At 44.7% G+C, this 21,009-nt stretch overlaps 1 long non-coding RNA gene across 1 annotated transcript in view; it reads right to left on the bottom strand.

Moving 5' to 3' along the window:
- LOC124957280 overlaps positions 1–9,916 on the bottom strand; it is a 35,532-nt gene extending 25,616 nt beyond the window's left edge. The window contains exon 1 of the long non-coding RNA XR_007103481.1: positions 9,848–9,916. This is a non-coding gene — a long non-coding RNA (uncharacterized LOC124957280). The remainder of the gene's footprint in view (positions 1–9,847) is intronic.
- Positions 9,917–21,009: the final 11,093 nt, after the last annotated feature.

Below are 21,009 nucleotides of genomic sequence, written 5' to 3'. Positions count from 1 at the left end.
AGAGAGAGAGAGAGAGAGAGAGAAAGGGAGTAAAGGGAGATGAAAGAAACAAAAATAATAATTGAGAAGGAGGATTCGCGATTTCGTATCCTTTTGTAGGACAGGAGGAAAATGGGCAAGGGGAAAATGTAAAGAAGAAGGATTTGTCCTCTTCGGGCACGTGCCCGGACGCCAGATAAAGATCTTACTTTTTCCTTGGAAATTTTCCTCCTTTTCAAGTACCTACGATTTCAGAGAATCTTTCTGTGGAGTATTCTGTCACCACCTTTATTCCTGTTACATAAGAGAAATACAGAGAGAGAGAGAGAGAGGGAAAGAGTGGTTTGTTGGGACAAAATGTTCTGGGTCGAAGAACGACGACTAGTAGAGAGATATAAAATTTCCATAACTGCAGTTAGACGAAAAAAGGATGTGGGAGAAAAGGAATGATAGTGGGAGGGAAGTTGGAAGGGTGGGAGAGAGCAAGAGAATCATCGATGAAGTAGACCGGTCGAGCGATTTGGTTTTGGGTCCTTTTGGAACGGCCTTGTTGACGATGACATCATACGCAAAGGGAAAGAGGGGGAACGTAAAGAGGCAGATAGATAGATAGAAAGGAAAGAAAAAGAAAGAGAGAGAGAGAGAGAACGATATCGAGCTCTTTCGGTTATTCGCATGGTTCTCGTTTTCTCGAGGAGTTCTCGAGGATGCGAAGGCGGACAAAAAAGGTGCTGCGTAACGGGTGGAGTTACACGGATACGTGCGCTTACATACAAGGAGCTCTCTCGCTCGACGAGGAAAAAAGAAAAAAGAAAGAAAAGGAAAAGAAAAAAAAAAAGAAGGAAAAGGTAACTTGAAGAAAAAGAAGACGAGGAAAATCCCTCGAGGACTTCTCTCTCTCTCTCTCTCCCTCTCTCTCGTTGAATCGCTCGAGTCAGCGGAATCATCTGGAAAAAGGGTTATTATAATTTCGACTTGTAAGCGTTCGTGCGTGAAAACGAAGAGGAATAATAAGAATGAGTATCTCGCTCGATAACTCTCTCAACAGAGAAAGAGAGATAAACGATGTACACTCTCTCTCTCTCTCTCTCTCTCTCTCTCTCTCTCTCTCTCTCTTTCTTTCGTGTATAGTATACGTTTACTATACGGTGTTCTCGACGCGCCATTCACCGGACCACTATGAATGAACAACCACGGACGAACGCACGATGGCAACTTTATACGCGGCCCGGAGAACGGCCCGACTCTCCGACGGCGGTGAGAAGAAAGAGACGAAGGAGGAGGAGGAGGAGGAGGAGGAAGAGGAGGAGGAGGAGGTGGAGAAGAAGAAGGAGAAGAAGAAGAAGGAGGAGGAGAAGGAGAGAAAGGCGAGACGGTGCCACGAGAGTACCTACGCCTAAACGTATGCACGTCGAGCGGTTTCGCATTGTATTATTATTATTCAATAGCGATAGAGTAATTGATCTCGGAACACACACGCGCATTTTATAAGAGGGTTGCTCAAACGCGTTAGTTTTCTCTCTCTCTCTCTCTTTCTCTCACGCTTTTTCGATCTTCCCTTTTTTATGGGATATCTTACGAATCTGGAAAGAAAGGCAGAGAGATAAAACAAAAAAAGAAAGAATATATATATTTGTGTGTGCGCGCATTCATTTCTTTTTTTTTTTTTAACGTTGAACGATTGTAAATCGAAGATGTCGCGATAAGGAAGGGAAAGACTTTGTCGTCCCTTGCGGAATCGCGAATACTCTCTATGAAATAGAAGAAAAAGAGAGAGAGAGAGAGAGAGAGGGGGGGGGGCTGTGGTAGTATATAGTAAAAAACTCGTTCCCGCAGAGAAATCGCAAAATCGCGACAAATATTTCCGGCGCGTGAAACAAAGTCTTCGCGATAGAGTTTCGAAGGGAGGAAGAAGGAGGGATCGAAGTCGCGTATATTATGGCGCATTTGTCAGGGCGCGCCAGGCAACTCTTCCTCCTCCTCCTCCTCCACGTTTCTACTCCTTCTCCTCTCTCTTTCTCGTGCTTCCTTCCCCGTAAGTATAATTCTCGACGCCCTGTTTGTATGCACATGTAAATGCAGGGGTATTGTGTTTGCCGATGCCACGGTGGCCCTCTCTCTCTCTCTCTCTCTCTTTCTCTCTTAACCCCTTTCGTGGCTCTCTACCTCTTTCTATTCCTCCATTCGAAGACAACTCGAATCGGCAACTCGCCGAGGAGTGGTTACCGTCTTACGGCATTACTACTCTCCCTTACAAGCAGTCTCTCGTCCTCGCGAATTAACGTCGTTATATCGGTTGGAATAGAGATTTCCATCGTGTCGGGCCAGGGAAAGGAAATCGAAGAGAAAATTTCAAGAGAGAGAGAACGAGAGAGAGAGAGAGAGAGAGAGAAACTTCTCGAAATTTTGCCGAGCACCGAAGGTGATCGCGTTTCCCTCGAGGCGTAAACCATTACGATCACGAAAGCGATTCCTCTCATGGAATGAGTTTTCGAATGTGCTACGTTTACCGTGGCACACTGTTACTACTACTATTACTACTACGTAAAACATATGTTAAGTATGTAACTATATGACGATGTCTCTTTAAAGTAAAACTCGTTCGATTCTCTTTTATCGATTGACGTATCGAAATGGATTAGCATTTACGTAAAAGATTATGCATTACCTTAGGAAAGTTTTACCGAACGATCGATTGTAAATCACACTCATATCTTTCTCGCGGGAGGAGTTACGACGATAAGGATATATATATATATATATATATATATATATATATATATATATATATATATATTATCGTCAGTTCGCCGGTTTTCTACGAGAAAGATAAGCGAATCGATGGAAACAACAACAGAAAAATAAAGTAAAATAAAATAATAAATAAAATAAGAAAAAAAAAGAGACACCCAAGACGTAAGGGGGAAAAAGAAGAAAAATCGTATCGCTGAGATAAAGATTGAAACGTGCGGAGAGGATATATACCTACTTGAAGGAGGAGGCAAGTATTTGGTAGCGCGTGTAAATATCAAGATGGATCGAATTCTTCGTAACGACATTGCCGTGCCGGCACGAAGGAGTATTTCTCTCTTTCTCTCTCTCTCAATCTTTCTCTTCTCTTGCTCCTCGCGAAGCAAAGTTAACGCCGGTCGGCGAACGATCTCGTCGGGGGCCCCCGACGCAGGAAGAATGCCGTGCGTTAAAATGCCTACGCGCTCGTGTGCTTCGAATCGTGTGTGCCAGGGCCCTCTCTCTCTCTCTCTCTCTCTCTCTCTCTCTCTCTCTCTCTCTTGCTCTTCTCTGAACGCTCGTGTGCCTCGGGCCCTCCTCGGGCATCACCTGTCTTCCCTCCCTTTCCTCTCGCATCCCCTAGCCCTCTCCTATCCTTCCCAAATTCTTCCTCCTCTACACCCCTTTCACCCGTCGAGAGTCTTTCTCAAAAAAGACAGTCAAGTAGCCGTTGTACCAGCCATGGTCTCTCTCTTCTCTTCTAGCGGATCGTACAACTCCGATTGACGATTCGACTTTCATCCTCGACGAGTTCTCTCTCTCTCTCTCTCTTTACTTTGACATTTTATGTCCGTTCAAACGTCGAAACAGATCGTTAACCGTGCCAAGAGATATCGAAACTTGCAGGAGTAAAAAATTTTTACGGAGAAATATTTATAAACGAGCGGTTACGCGTTGCTCGATATTCAATGATCTAAGTAAATTACTTAGGTAAGTATATTTTAGTAACCGGTATATATCTATCCTTAAGCATCTATTCGTTTAATGGATTTACCGAAACGACGATGTTCGGTAGATACGCGAAAAGGAAAATTAACCGTTGCGGATTGATTTCGATTGGAGGAATACGCGCGGGTGGCCCTTCGAGCGTTCTACCGTTAAATCTCTTCGCGCACGCCGTCATCATCGTTTTTCCTCGGTAAGATTCACTCGAGGCGGCCTCGCGGAAACGCTCGGCGATTTTGAGTTCGCGGAAAAGGCGTGTTCTCCTCGCGTGAGGACGGCAAATGGCAACCCGACGAAATTGCAACGTTAAACTTGCCTCTACTCTTTATCCCTCTTTCTCTCTCTCTCTCGATCATTTTCTCGCTCTTCGTCTCCATTGGCCCTTTGCATGCTCTTGACAATTGTCGGCAGACGCAACTCAGACGCAGCCAGTCGAGTGAGAGAGAGATATATATATATATATACGTATCTCTTGGAATTTCTTTGAAATTTCTATGATTTCGTGTTTAAACGTGCTAAAAGGGAGAGAAAGGGATGGATAAATGGATTCTCTATTTCGTCGTCTCAAACTATCGCGTGCCTACCGTGTTGTACGTAAAAGGTCGGACGACCGCGGGACGGGAGCGGACGCGTGCTTGCGTTTACGGGCGGTTGCGGTTTCGTGGTTTCTGTGGGCAGCTCGATCGTTTCCACGGCTCGTTCTTAAGAAAGACAGAGAGAGAGAGAGAGAGAGAGAGGGAGAGAGGGAGAGAGAAACGATCCAAAACGCTTATTGCTTTATGCGAAAGGATGCGTGTACGTTCGGCGACGCGTACGAGCATGATTAGCGGTTCATCGTTGTCGCCGTGAAAAGAGAAGCCACGGAAATCATTTCGCACGGGGAACGATATTTGCGGTTTGCCAAACTCTTTGCTAGGCTCTCCTGCTTTTTTATGTGTCTTACTCACGTTTAAAGGGGCGGGGGGCGGGGAAGAGAGAGAGAGAGAGAGAGCATCGACGCGCTCGCGTTTTCGAGAGCGTGCTCGTCGTTGTCAAAAGAGAGCTCACTTAATTTGTTTCCTTCGACTATGCACGCGATCCTAATATCCTTCCACTTTCCGCATCTCCTTCTGAAACTGCAGTTAGTTCACTTAAAAAGGTAAACGTGTGGCCCACAGGGCACTCTTTCCCTTCGTCTCCCTGTCTAGCCGAAACTAGTTGATTGGCTATTCGCAAATTCTCAAATGTCTTTTCTTTCTTTTTTTTCTTTTTTTTTTTTTTTTCGTTTCTCTCCTCGAGGCAATATGATTTACAAAAAGCCAAAGGAAGAAAGAAAAAAAAGAGTAAGGATTTTATTTCCTTTTCTTGTTTTTTTTTTTTTTTTTTTTTCTTTTTTTCTTTTCCTTTTTATTTATATGAAAGAGGAAAGACACTGGGAAAACTTTAGGAGGACGTATTTCGAGAAGAGTATCGCGAAAGAGGTAAAAGAGAAGAAGCAAAGAGACTCCCCATCGCGAACAGTGGCGCGAGTTATCCCTCTAGGACGTAATTCACGTCCGATCGTTCGCATTGTCCTCCGCGAGAGGACTCCTTCCTCTTCTTTCGGAGGAGAACTAAGGAGCCTGCCCAGCGAGAGAGGAGTCTCCTATCTCTTTCTCTTTCTCTTCCTCTCCTTCTCGGCGAACCTTTGAGCTCCCGCATTCTGCGTAGCGTCACTTTATAATATTTACAGCCCTCCACCAAATTCCTTCCGCCGCCGTTTTATCTTGGCTGGCCCGTTGAGGGGCCGGCTTTTGCTCGCTCTCTCTCTCTCTCTCTCTCTCTCTCTCTCTCTCCCTCTCTCTCCTTTTCTTCTGGCAGAGTTAGAGGGCTCGAGAGTGGAGCAAAAAATAAAGGGAAAAAGAAGGGAAAAGGGCAAGAAAAGGAAAAGGAAGGAGAAGAGAGAAGACTATAGAAGAGGGCCAGTCCGATGGTGTGCACGCGTGTCTTCTATTTGTTAGGAAGATGCCCTCCTCTGGCATCCTTTGCCTCCTAGCCGCGATCCTCTCCTCTCTTATAAGTCCTCGATGGGGGCCCCCCAATCGGACACATGAAAGGCAAAAAACCGAAAGTTGTCGTTGATCTAGTGCTCGGTCGGCCATTTAACTAGGGCCCGATACCTTCGGATAAGGGCTCCCGCAAGCCCATCGACGTTTTCGACTCGACGAAACCGCCGTCATCTATTATATCCAGTGTGTAGCGGAGTCCAAGACCACTAAAACCCGTTCTCTTTATTCCTTCTCCGCCTTTCCACGATTCCTACATTTTTTTCGTTAGACTTTCTTTCTCCTCGCACATCTTTTTCTCTTTATCCCATCCCCGTGGGGTGTGGGTAGCAACGAAAGTGGTGAACCTCCCCCCTCCCTTTCTCTCTCTCTCTCTCTCTCTTTGTGGCCCAAGAAAGAATCGAATTCTTTCGGCTATGAGAGAACGAACGGGAAGAGAAAAAGAAAAAGTAATCTTTTTCGCAAAATCTTTCTTTTAGTGGAAAAACGTGCGTGTACGGTAGTAGATGCGCCTACATCGTATTCTCCGGTGAAGCCTTTGAAATGGGTTGGCAGTCAGCCGAGATTCAAAAGGCTCGTGTTGCAATGTTCTTCCGTCCAAGGTTTTTCGCGGTCCGCAAAGAGCAGTGTGTTCTCGACGACAACGGCATATAGGAGGCGTCCCGTAGGCGTCGAGCGTTAAACGCATTCCACCTTAGAGGTTACACGTTGTGAAATCATTTAGCGAGAAACTCATGCCGCGTCTCGTTAGCCGCGATTTTATCGTCCTTGCGTCAAGTTCACTAGCGAATAAGTAATAACTCGTCGTTGACCAAGATGCATCTATCACCGTTTTATTTCATACAAATTGAAATGAAATCGTGGACATTTCCGGAAAACTTTACCAAAACTAAAGACCAAAAGACGATTCTCGAGAGAAGAATGAAACGTCGTACACGTGCACCAAGGCTGATTCTATACTTGGAATGTCAGTCAAATGAAAGAAGGAGAGAGAGAGAGAGAGAGAGAGAGAGAGAGAGAGAGAGAGAGAGAGAGAGAGAGAAAAGTGATGTCTCGCAAATATTTTTGCAAGACAGCGACGAAGAAGACTAAAAGACTCAGACGAGGAGGCACGTCGGGCCGAACGAGGTCGACCGTACGAGAGCTCCGGGGGAAAGTTCAATTTATGGCTCGGTTTAGGAAGAACGACCTGTTTCTAAATTCAAGCGAGTCGCGATAATCGCTATTAACATGGACGAAAGGTCGCTTGTGCGCTGGCGAGAATTTTAGGCCTACTTGCATCGGTAGTATCGTTCTCCTTTATTCTCTTGGAAATCTTTTACAATTTTTCTCTCCCTCTTTCTTTCTATTTGTCTCTACATTGTCTTTTCTTCTTCTTCCTCCTCCTTCTTTTCTTTTTCTTTATTTGCCTTTCAGTTAAAAGAAAGAGACTTTTCGCGACACCTCGTATAAACAGCAGTACGCCGGATTCGAGCCGATTCCTGTCCCACTAAGCCATTTTCTTTTCCACTTTCGAGAGCGATCGCGAGCAGCGTACAATCTATACGTTACGGTGTCGTTTCTATCCGCTCGTTTAACAGGCTCCGTGGAAACGTCTAAGGAGCAACGTCGAAGCCAACCAAACGACTTCTACTTATTGCGTAATTTTCTTGCGACGAAGGCGAGCAAGATCGCCAGCTAGACCATTTATATATATATATATATTTATATATATATATAAATATATATATATATATATATATATATGTTTTGTACATGCGTCCAACGTAAAGCGTACGCACGCAGTTACGTACGCAACTATTTTTTTTCTTTTCGCTTGCGAGTCTACATTTTTTTTCTCTTTTTTTTTCTTTTTTTTTTTTTTTCCTTTTGCAAGCTTTCGCGAGAATATCGCGGATTTTACTGATGTATGGAATTTTCCTACGATTCCTCCTACAATTTCCCCTCCATCTTCTTCTCCTTTACTTCTTCCTCTTATTCTTCAGTCTCGTCGAAGAGAGAAAAAGAGACTCCTATGTTTGCGACTACGCCGAAAGCGGCGTTATTTGCGGCTTATTTACGGACACGCTCGACCCGGCAAACACGTTCGACCGCGAGAACGAGGAATAGTTGTCTGACATTTAGAGAAACGCCAGGGCCGAGATATGATCTCTCTCTCTCTCTCTCTTTCTCTCTCTCATTCGTTTTCCCTCTTTCTCCCATTCTCAACGAGGCTGCCAAGTCGACAGGATGAATTCTTAGGAGTCTCTTCTTCTTCTTCTTCATCATCATCTTCATCTTCTTCTCGAGAACGTACGCGTTGAACTCGCTGAAACGCATCGGACGAAGAAGCAGCAACAACGTTTCATGTTAAAAGCGCTCGTATATGTTTGCAGGCATGCTCTCTCTCTCTCTCTCTCTCTCTCGCGTGCGTTCTCTCGTCGTAAAACTTACTACCGATAGACAAGGTTAAGTCTAAGGCTACGACATGCGCATACAAGCGCGAGCACTAACATGCTGCAATTTATATTACCTCCATCGTTTTTCCCGACTTTCTGGCGTATCATTCTAACAACGCCGAACCGACCGGCGTAAATTATCGCACGAGGTGAACGAGAGTAGGCAGCGGCTACTCGGTTGCCGATCGAGATAACGGGATTACTCGACAATCCTTTCCTTCTTACTACTCGAAAGGCCACGCCAAAGTGGTCCTCAAGGACGAATCATCTATTCGCGCTCATTCAATGGGGGTTGAAGAAAGCGCATTACAACACCCTCGACGCTTTACATTTTATCTCTTCTTTCTTTACCTTTATCTCTCTCTCTCTCTCTCTGTTTAACGTTCAGCTCGCATTATCGTCATAGATTAAAACAAACGATCATTAAAATTCGTGTTCGACCTTTTCGATCGTCCGATCGAAATCGCAAGCCTTTTAACAACTTGGGAGCGGCTCTGTAACCGAGAAAACTGGTCTCCGGAGATAGAGTTCATCCTTAACGAGATACATCGTTCAGTTTCATATTCGGATGCTACCGAAACTCAAAATCGAATTACGTGTATATACATGTGTGTGTATATATATATATACATATGTATGTATATATACACGTGTATCTTTAGAACGGTTCGCTTAGCGAAACTGGAGAAACAGTTAGCGGACCTTTAAACGCGATCGCCTCGTTAACGCTCGCCTCATATTATCTCCGATGGCCATCGACGATCGTTTTAATTATAGCGTGATCGAACGTTCCTTTAACGGAGACCGTATCTAGCGAGATACTTTCAAAATTCCTAGAGACATGCCTACAGAAAGAAAGAGAGAAAGAGAACAAATTCTATTATGTGTGTGTATATATATATATATAGAGAGAGAGAGAGAGAGAGAGCTAGTCGGCGTGATGTCAGCTCGCATTAATAAAACAAACATAATGTTAGCGTTAATATTCGATTCTTTTCCTTACCTGTACACACACATATATATATATATGTATATACATATGTATGAATGTATGTATGTATGCATTTATGAAATAATTTAAAGACTTGTCTCATGTTTTATATATCGTTTGAAATACGCTACGATCTTTTTGAGAGAGAGAGAGAGAGAGAGAGAGAAAACGGTGGCCGTTCGAATACGATTTTCCCCAGGTGTTGTAGATATCTAAGTCGATCTGGTTCTATCGATGATGTAACGACGACAGCTACAAAATGTCGTCGGCCTTCCCGGCATTCGTTCCCTCTAATCTCTCGTGGAATCCGAGGATCGAGTCTCTCTCCTCCTTTCCCTTCGGACCCTCTTAGTCCCTCTTCGTCCTCTCTCCGCGATCCACGTTTCCTCCTTGTTTCGTAAACTCTCTCTCTCTCTCTCTCTCTTTTTCTTTTTCTTTCTTTACCATCGGCCCAGCGAAATTTTACAATTCTTCGATGTTTCGTAAATGAAAGGAATGCTAATGTAACGGTAGTGTCGCGCGATAAGATTAAACTGATCGAAACGGATGCTAGACTTCTTAATGGGTTCGAGAGCTCGAACGATCGAACGATCGAACGAACGTGGGCTACGAGTTGCGTTAAGATGACATCGTTTCTTTCTCTTATTTCTTTTCTTTTATTTAGCTTTGTTTCAACTTACGAGAGAACGAAGAAGCTCCCTCGTAGACGTTGCGTGTTCCGAACGGCTTCTCAAAACGTTCTAACGTAGTATATCATTGACGAGCGGCTTCAAAACCGTGACTGAATCATTCTCTGTAAAACAAACACACCTTTCGTTCAACCTCTCTCGTCGAACGTTGATGAAAATAAATCGAGGAGAAAGAAAAGAAAAACAATGAATGAATACGCGTCGAATTCGCAAATCTTAAAGCGACCTTGATCCTGGCTTGATCGTTCAATGAAAAATACGAGAGCGTATTTGGACGATTTGAAGGGAAGAAAAAGAGATGAAAAATAAATAAATATATATATATATAAGAGTACGCGGAGATGAGTCAGGATTACGAAGGACAATTCTTGGTAATTCGTCGATGACGTTTTCTAGGTAGCACGAGCCTTCTTCTTCTTCTTCTTCCTTCTACTCCTTCGATGAGTAGAGGGCCCTGAACGTCGCGTGCTCGTCGTTTAAAGGTATTCTCGCGTGCATATCTACTTTCCTACTTAACTCGCTACACACGACGATGAATCTCTCCTCTTCTCTCGACGAGAGAGAAAGAGAGAGATACTCCTGAGCGTGGACGAGACCGGCGATTAGGCGCGCTTAAACGGGTACAATGTCATTGGTCGAGCCGCGGACTGCTTGCCTGTCGATGGATCGGCGTTTGTAACTCTGTTATTACGATAATTCTCCCTCCAGCTGACTGACTTTCTTTCGTGTAAACTCGCTTAACGTGACTGTTATCCGTCATGGAATTACGTATCCCTTATATGTATTTATCTTCTCAACTCGAAACTATGAAATCCGTCTCTATCGTGCTTATTTACCTTCGAAATAAACAAACCATTTCTTGGACGATCTTGTACGTCGTTGTTCTGTTTAATACACGTGCGACAAAAGTCAAGGACAAGGATAATTGAAAAGAAAAATGAACGAACAAGGAGAGAGAAATACGTATGGATTGTAAAATTTCTTTTTCTTTTTTTAATTTTTTTCTTTTTATTTTCACTACGTCGTACGATATTACACGTTCGGTATTTAAATCTGTCTTTTATCTTCTATTTTTATTTTTCTTCCTCTTTTAAGAGGAAAGCCATCTATCAATGATTATCATGGCATCGAGTTTACGCGTTATTGCACTTCGTGTCTGCTTTAAGACTTTTATCATAAGAACATACTTAATGGATACGAGAGAGAGAGAGAGAGAGAGAGAGAAAGACGCCCAGAAGTCACGCCTTAATAAACGAACGAATGAAAGACGCGAGAGTGGAAGCTGGCGAAATACGAGAAGGTATATCGAGTGTATATCTTTGCTCTCTATCTCTCTCTCTCTCTCTCTCTCTCTCTCTCTCTCTCTCTAAGTATCGATCGTTTGTATTTAGAAAGAAATACGCGAGCCTGGATTGGATAAAATTCGAGCGAGAGAGACAGAGAGAGAGAGAGAGAGAGAGAGAGAGAGAGAAAAGAAATAAACAAGAGTGTTACGATTTCGATCGGTATAAACGCAAAGGTTCACAGACGATTTTCTCGCGCGTTTGTTGCGAGTCGAAGTAACCGAGGCCTCGGTGACAAAGTGAGCGTTGGGTGCGCCGCGTACGCAATCGGTGTTCATGCACATGCATACCCACACATTAACGTCAACTACCATGTGGATACACCTGTGTTTCTTGCGCGTAATTCGCATATCGCTCACGCACGTAAGTAAGTAAGTAAGTAAGTAAGTAAGTAAGTAAGCACGCACACGGCTCTACCTTCTACGTTAGAGACAAAGAGAGAGAGAGAGAGAGATAGAAAAACGATGACGAAATCGATGTCCGTCCAAGATAGAGCCCGTCGTCGTCGTCGTCGTCGTCGTCGTCGTCGTCGTCGTCGTCGTCGTCGTCGTCGTCGTCGTCGTCGTCGTCGTCGTCGTTCTCTTAAGAATCGCTTCTCCAAACGACTTATTGCGTCTCGCTTTTCTCCTTGCTTCTACGCATAAAATATTAGTCGATCAAAAGTAGTTACAAGCGTTAAACTTTGCTCGTATTATTTTATTCCCCCACCCTCCTCCTCCCCCTCTAGAAATGTATTTATCTACGTCGACAAGGTTAATTCGATATGCGTAAATATCCTTATCGTATATGACGAATGAAATATATTTCGGTAATAAAAACAGATTTCGATTTCGTTTGAAACTTTTCATTCGGTTAGTAAAACTATGAGCAACCATGTGTTCGTGAACCCTTTAGCCTCACGCGCGAGTAAATCGAAGGACTCGAATGTGTTGTACACTTTCATATTGTGTCACATCGATGATTTGGCCTTGGCGCGCGTAGGAAAATGTTAGGAAATAACATTCGCCAACTCCGTAAAGTCTTTATGCTGCTATTTTTACTACCCACATTACCTAAGTACGTATGGATGGACGGATCTTCGTCGCGTTCGACGTGTTAAAAGAGAGATATTAAAACTGACGATAAAATAAAATCGACGGAAAAGTAAAGAAGAAAAGAGAGAAAAGAGAAAAATAAAAGGGAAAGAAAAGCTTTGAATATTTTGGTTTTTTCTTTTTCTTTTTTTTTCTTTTCTTTTCTTTTTTTTTTTTTTTTTTTTTTTTTTTTTTTTTTTTTTTTTTTTTTTTCAAATTATCCCATTCCATCTCTCCGATTATCCTCAAACAATAATTTTAATAATCGACTCGGAAATGGGCATTTATAATCGTCGAACTAAACGCGTTTTTCTCTCTCGCGTTCGGGCGACTACGTCCAGGAAAGATATAATACCTACCATATGCAGATGTTATGGTAATTCGCACGAAGGAGAGATAGGCGCGACTCGCGTCGTCTCGTTCGCGAGACTACAAGGGGAGGGATGGGGAGGGGAGGGAGGGACAGAGGGAAAAGGAGATCGAAAGGAACGATCGCGAATCGACGACGGAAACTTTCGAGAGACCGAGAATGGACTCTCGTATGTTTGTACCTTACGTACGTGAGTACATACCTACATACATACATACATACATATATACATACATACGTACGTACATATATATATTTATATATACTAACACGTATAAGAGCCGTCCGACATAGTGACAATGAAGGATGGAGCGAGCAAGCATAGGTGGCTACCGCTGCTGTTCTTTCACGCGGAGAGACCAACTTCGACGGGAAAGACGCATTTGTCGTCGGTGCTTCTCTCTCCGTCTCTCTTTCTACTTCTTCTTATATGTATGTATATATATATATATATATATTTTACCTTCTTCCGAATTACGTACTCGCTCGTCTTAATCCTTTCTTCGTGGAAGAGAAGGCAACGAGCCGCGTACTCGTCTCGTGTCTCGACGTTTACGTCGCGTCGTCAAACTGGTTTATTTTACGTTGCTTGTGCGTACGTGCGAGAGCCGTAGGAGAAGAACCCCAAAAAAAAGGCATTTTGCGAAGGAAACAACGGCTTGCTCGCCGTCCACGTAATATTTCTACGGAGAGAAACAAAGAGAGAGAGAGAGAGAGAGGATAAAGATAGAGATAAAGATAGAGAAGTGTAATCGGTATAGCGCATGGTCGTTCTCAATGGTCAGGGCTTAATCGACGGATTAATTATTTATAAGGCGTGTTTCATTCATTCATTAAAACTCTACGCTTCTCTAAGATCATTATGACGTGATAATGTCTTAATTAATGGCGGTTAACGAATCCCTATCGGCGAGATCATTTTGCTTTATAATGCGAGAGAACGGGCGAATTAAGTCGCGGTTAATAAACTAAACGGAGGAAGCACCGCGCACGTGCTGCCGCTGCTGCTGCTGCTATAGCTGTTGTAGCTGATGTTGTTGTTGTTGCTGCTGCTGCTGCTGCTGCTGCTGCTGCTGCTGCTGCTGCATCGAAGAAGAAGGAGGAGAAGAAGAAGAAATAGCAGCAAGTAACGTTCGCGTTAACGTTCGGAGTAAAGGACGAGGAGATCCGCGTTCCGACCTTCGATCGTGGCACGTAAACGATAGCCAAGTGTGTACACTCTAAGGACCGCGACTCGTTAACCATTTCTTCCTATTACGTCTCCCGTATTAATTATGTTGACGCGGTGAATACGCGCGTACACATTGTAACTTCCTTCCTTGGGATAATTAATAGCGCCGGCTAAACGCGAATGGAATCATCGTAATGCGCCGTGACGGATCTTTAGCTCTCTGAATCGTAAAACAGGTATTAATAATGCTCGAAGAAGTACGAATGCTCTCGATCTTGACACCTTTCTAATAAGGAGTCTCTTTCTCTCTCTCTCTCTCTCTCTCTCTCTGTCCCTTACTTTCTTGCTCTTTACCTCACCTATATAATCTCTTGCGATCGTAGATCTCCGTCAAGATCATTAAGATCTTTTCGCGCCGATTTACCACTTGGGATTGCACCTTAAACAGATCAACAAAGTGGATACAGATCATTCAGGAATAAGCTCGTGAAATCGACCGATGAAGTTTCAGTCTTCCTTTCTGTATCTACCTGGGGTGCTTCTCTCTCTCTCTCTCTCTCTCCCTCCCTATTGGCCGATAATTCTATTATGTACGGTTTAATGTACAATTAACCGATCACTTAGGTCCTGACGTTGCGCCGAGTCACGATGTCTTATTAAGTCTCTACCGAGCGGCAGCCGAGAATCTCTCTCTCTCTCTCTCTCTCTCTCTCTCTCTCTCTGTCTCTCTTTCTTCGGTGGCCACGATTCGCCGGTACGGTGGCTGCTTGGACCAACAACTCGGGAGGCTAGCGTGCTTCTCTCGAGATCGCCACTACCGACCTCGCCTTAGCTCTGATTTGCGATTATTTAGCCGCGCACGAACGTTGGCCCTTAATGTAAATTACATAATCGACGATATCTTCGAGAAAGAAGACGCTCTTTCTCGAGAGAGAGAGAGAGAGAGAGTTGCGATCGAGAGCGATCTTGCTTGTTCTCCAAAGAGAAATAGGGAGACTAAAAGAACCAAAGGGAGAGAAAGAGAGAGAGAGAGAGAGAGGGAGGGAGGAGAGAATCTTTGGCGCGAATCGAGGATCGGCCAATTTAGAAGTCCATAAAGTTGGCCGGTCCTTTGGTCCCTTGTCTCACGATCCGATCCCACTCCTCTAGTAGGAGAACAAGGAAAGCTCCGCAGCTGAGAGAGGCGCTACGTGTGTGCCGGTCTCTACCCTAACGGACCCACACCGATGATATTTCAGTGTTAATTGCGCTCGGTATCTACCGTTCGAACCAGGGACGACTTCTAATCTTGGGTTCATTAGGGAGTTGGACGAGCACCGAACTATTTTCAGATCGAGAGGTGCGAGAGCTCAGAGCCGCTCAAGAGCAACCCTACTTGATCCTTCGTAAAGGAGGAAAACACGGACGGTCCAGAAAGGCAGGAGAAAGAAAAAGGGGAGGGGAGAGTCTGGGTTGCGTCTATTCTCGCGAATTCTGCGAGTAGGAGGAAGAGAGACTAATCGAGACCGTCGACGAGCAAAAGTGTGAGAGAGAGAGAGAGAGAGAGAGAGAGAGAGAGAGAGACAGAAAAAGAGATAGAGAGAGAGAGTCATCCCCGATTTCCATTTTAATTGAACTCAACGCAACATCATACTTAATGCCAGAAACGCGTCAGAAAGTCCAATTAAACGGCGACGCCATTTCACTTTATCTCCCGGTACATTCGTCCTGATTGCTGGGTCCGATCGTCCTCGGGCATCCATCGATTACCTTCCTTCGATCCTCCTCTCGAAGGATCTTTCTTCTTCTTCTTCTTCTTCTTCTTCTTCTTCTCTCTGTGCTATCTCTCTCTCTCTCTCTCTCTCTGTCTCTCTCTCTCTCTCTCTCTCTCTCTCTCTCTCTCTCTCTCTCTCTCTCTCTCTCTGTGGTCAGAAGAAGGCGCCTCGTCGCGATCGCGTGCGTGCTTACCTCTTTCTTCCTTTCTCTCCAAGAGCGATTTACCAAAGTGCAAAGTCTCGCGAGAAAGATACTCACGCAGGTGTCAAATTATTGCCTCGAGAGGAACAACTTGAAATTCCAGAAGGAGGAAAGATAAGAGAAACATCGGTCCATTTTGCTATTTAGGAGTCAAGGTTTCTCGTTAATTCCCTTCAACTTTTCCCAATGCGTAGAAAAGAGATGAGAAGGGAAGGAAAGAGGAGGGAGGGATAGGAGAGGAAGGGAGCTTACTCGTTTCTCACGCGGACGTTTTTCTCAAAGTCGGACGCAACGACCGTCGTCGACTAGCATGAATAAGGAATCGGCAAGAAGGAGAACGATAGACGAGTGGCCGGTAGCAAACCAAGAGGAGAAGACGAGTATGTCGTCGGCGATGTCGTCGAGACGATGCTAGAAATACCGAGGCCAGCCCGCGTGGACCAACTTGATTTATTGACAGGAAAATCTAGTCGTCGTCGTCGTCGTCGTCGTTGTTGTCGTCGACGTTGTTGTCGTCCTCTTGCTCGTTTTATCTGGCGTCACTACTACCATCATCTACTACTACTATCCACTATCTCGTCTCAGGAGATTTTTACAAAAATTCGATTGAAATTGACCTTTCGTTTCTTCTTAAAATGAAGCTCTTTATTAACGGATCAAAGTTCAGGGACGCGTTCGTGTAGAACGGCGCGTGTCGAGGGTCAAAGGTGGCGGAAAGTCATCAGACCGGTGTCATCTCGCGTTTAAAGTAAGGAACGAGAGAGATAGATAGATGGATAGATAGGTAGATAGAGGGAGAGAGAGAGAGAGAGAGAGAGAGAGAGAGAGGAAGAGGCGGGGAAAGGAGTAGGGACACGACGAGGAGGAGAGAGTCGATCGAAGCGATCGTGCTCATTAGCCGGACTTGTCGGCTGCTTCGGATGTATCGTCCTGAAGTAAGAGAACGAAACCGAAGCGAGATAGCTTCGTAGTAGAAATTGACCGAGTAAAGGACGATCTGTTATCTTATAGAAGGCAGTCGAGAAAATAAGATGAAGTAAAAAAAAAAAAAAAGATAAAAGAAAGAAAAAAAAAAGAAAAGGAGAAATGAAAGAAATCGAAAAGGAGTAAGAACAGATGAGAGAAAGAAAGATAACGAAAGCGTTTCGAGAAAGCAAGGGTTTTCCTATGGGCGGACGACTCGATGTTCGCGGGAAACGAGCTGGGACTATGTCGAAATAAATATAAGTTCCTTAATTTAATTCCTCATAATCCGATTAAGCCGACCATTAGCGGCGTCCGCATATAGCCGCGACACCGTAGAGGCGCTATCGTTTCCCTCCCTTTGGTTAACCACCGCGTGCCACCGCTCCTCCATGGCTACCGGTGGACTAATGGATTTTTCAGATTGAGACACACTCGGTCGCATGCCGTGCTTCGATAATGCCCGCCTCCTTCGAAACAAAAAAAAAAAAAAAAAAAAAAAAAAAAAAAAAAAAAAGAAAGAAAAAGGAAGAAAAAGCAGAGAAAAAAATAAAAACTAAACTAAACTAAAACAGGGAGGGAAAAAAAAATTGAGAGAAAAGAAATAAAACGAAACAAGTCTCCTCCCGCGTGGCACCGCTAGAAACGAATTATAAGCTCGCACCGCTTCGATATTTCGTCTTAATTAGGATGCTTCCTGAGTAACAACCTCTCGGTGTGCACTCTTCTTTCTTCCTAAAAGAGATAGACAGAGCCATTGAGGAAGAGAGAGAGAGAGGGAGAGCGATGGCGAGAGATAAAAATTTGCTCCTCGCGAGAGGTCTTTCCGCCGGTCGTCGTAGACGTATCTTGGGCGATTAATCGCGATTCGCGTCCTCGGAGTTCTCTCTTAGGAGAGCCGAAAATCGAGCTCGGTCGATCGGTCGTGTCGGCTAGGAACGAGAAGCAGCATTGAGATGCAGAGAGCGTCGGTGCTACCGTGCGATGCTCCCGATACCGCCTAATGGACCGTCCCCGCCTCCTTGCCTCCTTGCCCCTTTGCCATCCTTCCCTTCTCCTTTTCTCTGCCAACCTCCTCCGCCTCCAACGGCATCGACTCCGACGAAGAAGCCCTTCTTCTTCCTCTTCCTCTTTTTTCTTTTCTTTTTCTTCTTTTCTCTCTCTCTCTCTCCCTCTCTCTCTCTTTTTCTCTCTTTGGAGTAGCAGCGATAAGAACGACGAACCGAGACTCGCGACTTCCATCACCGGCAACCACCCACGAGATATCCTCTCACGCTGGTTTTACGTCTACCCCGTGCGTTTTCTATCGTATTTTTCTTCAGCCTTCCCATTGTCGCGAGAATGTTTTTAGACGCGCAAGAAAACCTATCGAGAGAGAGAGAAAGAGAGACCCTCGATGATCTTACGTAGACGTACGTCGAATGAGAAACAGAGATAGAGAGAGAGAGAGAGAGAGAGAGAGAGAGAAAGAGAATCCGCACACGGTAGCGCGACTATAACCGCGTCGCGGCATCATTTATATTTACGAGACACCGCGTAGCCAAGCCCAGGCCGCATTGTTACTGCCCAAGGGCCTTATAGCCGCCGTCTGGCCCTTATAGGGCCGCTTCACGATCTCTTCTCTTCCTTCCTCCTTTTTCTCTTTCTCTTTCTTCTTCTTCTTCGTCTTCTTTATCTTGTTTCTTTTCTCTCTCGGTAGCCGCAAGGCGGCACCGGACGGAGAGAGATCGTGCCCATCCGACCGCCTCGATCTCGATCGATCGAATTTACCGTGCCGAGATCGGCCCTGCCCTTTTCTCTCTCTCTCCCCCCCCCCTCTCTCTCTCTCTCTCTCTCTCTCTCTGAACGCGCCGCATAATTGGGTCGAAACGTTCGTTGATCGTCGGCGTGCCTTTCGAACGAGTAGTCTTCATGCTCTTTCATTACGTTTCTTTTTTCTTCTACTCGAGCTTTTAGTTTGTTAATAAATGGTAGAAAAAGAAATGCGTGGAATAGGAGAAAAGAAAGAATCGGGAGGTAGACGAGGATATTTCACGGTTATGGCCCGGATAAACCACGACCTTAGCGCCGGATGTAGCATCGTTCGGGGAATAGACCGCATCAATGATGCAACGTTCGACCGTGTGTGCCGTCGAACTCGGGCGTTTGTCTTCCTTACGGAAGTTTATAGTCGCGCCTATCGCCTACAAGATCCTCCGTAAATTATATTCTTCTCTTCGTCTCTCTCTTTCTCTTTCACCTCTGTATTTGTCGACCGATTTCCCACGTTGAGAATGAAAGTGCAAAATATCGATATATTAAGAAAGAATTAGTACCCAACACCGATCGAACTTGTTCGTTATGCAAGTTTCGAAGAACTAAGAGAAGTAAGAAAGGAATCGAAGGAAATTTCCTATCGAAACGTTTCCATTTCTTCGTAGAAACGAAAGATCATCGTATAGAAGGGCAAAGTGCAATCTAGGAGGACCAAATGATCAAACCCTCAAGTACATTTGCTCGGACGAGCGTGCAAGCAAAGCTATCGATATATAGCTGCACACTTTTCTGCTGATCAACTTGCTGAATCCCCGAGTTTCCCTGATGAGGGTTCGTTGCCAAGCTGTTTCCTCGACGAAGGGAGGAAGAATGTACTTCTTCGTCGTCGTCGTCGTCGTCGTCGTCGTCGTCGCGAATCGAAAACTGACGACGAGAACGACGACGTGTTTTAAACCACAATTCGATATTTCCGTGGTTCTGGACCGTAAGAAAGCCCCTTTTTTACTTATCGTCCTTCTTTAACTCGAGTCTACTTATCCCACCACCCCCACCCCAAGGGATTTCGTTCGTGGAAACGATAGGGGTGGCGCACCCAGGGATGATGCGTGCCGTTCCCTGGTAGAAAAATTGGAAAAGCAAAGTGGCTTGCTTGCGTAGACGTTTTCCTAAGTCGTTGTACGCCGATACTTGAAGGGTGTCGATCGAGTTTACTAGATTTTTTTACGCATTTACGAAGCTATCTCTACCGTCGCTATCGATAACATTGCGAAACAAGAAACCACATAGCCATTTCATCGTAAACGCGGTGATCCAAGTCCGAAGCCGGTAAAATCTAAACCGTGTCGATGTTTCGTATCATAAATCGATCGGGGTTTTCTCCGGATGCGAACACGAACGTGACAGTCCGTGGAAACGGGGATAAGAAATCACGCTAGAAAAATCTAAAATTCCATCAATTCGCGCGGTGGATCGTGCTACCGAACTCGGTGATACATATATATATATATATATATTTTTTTTTCTCATCGATGTTTTCGTGCGGGAAAGAGAGAAAAAGAAAGTTATACTTCGGCTTACGTATTTGGGGTTTCAGACCTTATTAATGATTGATCGGGGGGATATCGACGTCTCCCCTCTGACGCGACCAATGCTTCTGTGTAGATTCGTCTATATATATATATATATATATTATATGCTATATGGGGTGGCCCACTATGCCTTTGCACGTGACACAATAAAGCGAGTACCGTCGCGTTCCGTATCGATGGCTTATTGCGAGACTTTTTATCGATCTCGATAACACCATTCTTTTCCTCTCCCTCCCACCCTCTCTCTCTCTTTCTTTCGGCAGCCTAGGGCTACGCCCGATCGATCGGAACTTTGTATAAATCGCACGTGTTTCTTTTATCGGCGAGCCGAACTTTGTTTTGCCAACAGATTAGCCCGAGAAAGGAAAGCGGGGCCTCGCCCCCCCCCCCCACTCCCTCCCGTCCGAGAGGATTTCCGTAGCCAAATCGAGTGCGTATCACTTCGAGATTGATTTATTTATCTCAAAGAAAAGAAGAGAAGTGATCGATAACGAAACTCGCCGTCATAAAAGAAAGAAAGAGAGAAAGAGAGCGTTCGATCAATGCGACATTATCGTTAATCCAGATCCGATTTTCGTATACTCTCTTTGAACGGACGCGACGTTACTCCATCTTTTATCTATTCCGAAGCATTTGCAAGAGCGAGCGAGAGAGAGAGAGAGAGAAGGGGAGGATACATATATCTTGGAGATATTTCTTCGGAAACGTAGCTACTTTCCGAAATTCCGAGATAATTTTCGAGAAAACGTGTGTAGACGTTCTCTCTATTTTTTTCTCTCTCTCTCTCTTTCTCTCGATAGGGGACGTAAAAGAAAGACGATAGGTAAGTCGAGAAGAGCAAAGGTAGAAGGGAGAGGAAGCACGTGGATCCCCGAGGGTGGCATTAATCCCAAGTTCTACCTTCTTCTCCAGGCAGAACACCTTGGTGTGGTG

The sequence above is a fragment of the Vespa velutina genome, chromosome 25, assembly GCF_912470025.1.
Source record: "Vespa velutina chromosome 25, iVesVel2.1, whole genome shotgun sequence".
NCBI classification, from domain to species: domain Eukaryota; kingdom Metazoa; phylum Arthropoda; class Insecta; order Hymenoptera; family Vespidae; genus Vespa; species Vespa velutina.
Note: the sequence above shows the minus strand (reverse complement) of the source record. Positions and strands in the feature narration are given on the sequence as shown.